Genomic DNA, 504 nt, shown 5'->3' with positions numbered 1-504 from the left:
CTTTGCACAAAAATTTATAACCTCTGTCCATCAAAAACAGTATACATATACATTTAAATGGCAATGGATAAACTGAGAAAAATCCAGTGGTGGCATATTGAAAAAAAAAAAACCCAAAAAACCAAACTCACTGCCATTGAGTCGATTCCAACTCACAGTGACCCGCTTTGGGTTTCTGAGACAGTAAATCTTTATGGAGGTAGATTGCCCACTTGTCCTTCCATGGAGTGGCTTGTGGGTTTGAACCGTCAACCTTCTGGTTAGTAGTCAAATGCCTTAGGCATTGTGCTACCAGAGCTCCTTATGACAGCATCTATAACCAGGAAAATGAGTCATTATTCTTAATCATTACAAAATTAAGAACAATCAGAAAATTCTAATAGGGAAAAAGAGAAAATGAGAAAGTCTTTGAAGGCAGTTGCAAAACAAAGCAATAGAAATGCTTTATAAACATTTTTCTTTCTTAATAGTCATAAAAAAGGTGACGATTTTGAAATGAGATAC

Source organism: Orycteropus afer, unplaced genomic scaffold (genome assembly GCF_000298275.1).
Source record: "Orycteropus afer afer isolate SDZICR_OR568_19922 unplaced genomic scaffold, OryAfe1.0 scaffold00358, whole genome shotgun sequence".
NCBI lineage: Eukaryota > Metazoa > Chordata > Mammalia > Tubulidentata > Orycteropodidae > Orycteropus > Orycteropus afer.
The sequence above is the reverse complement of the archived record's forward strand: the minus strand, read 5'-3'. Positions refer to the sequence as shown.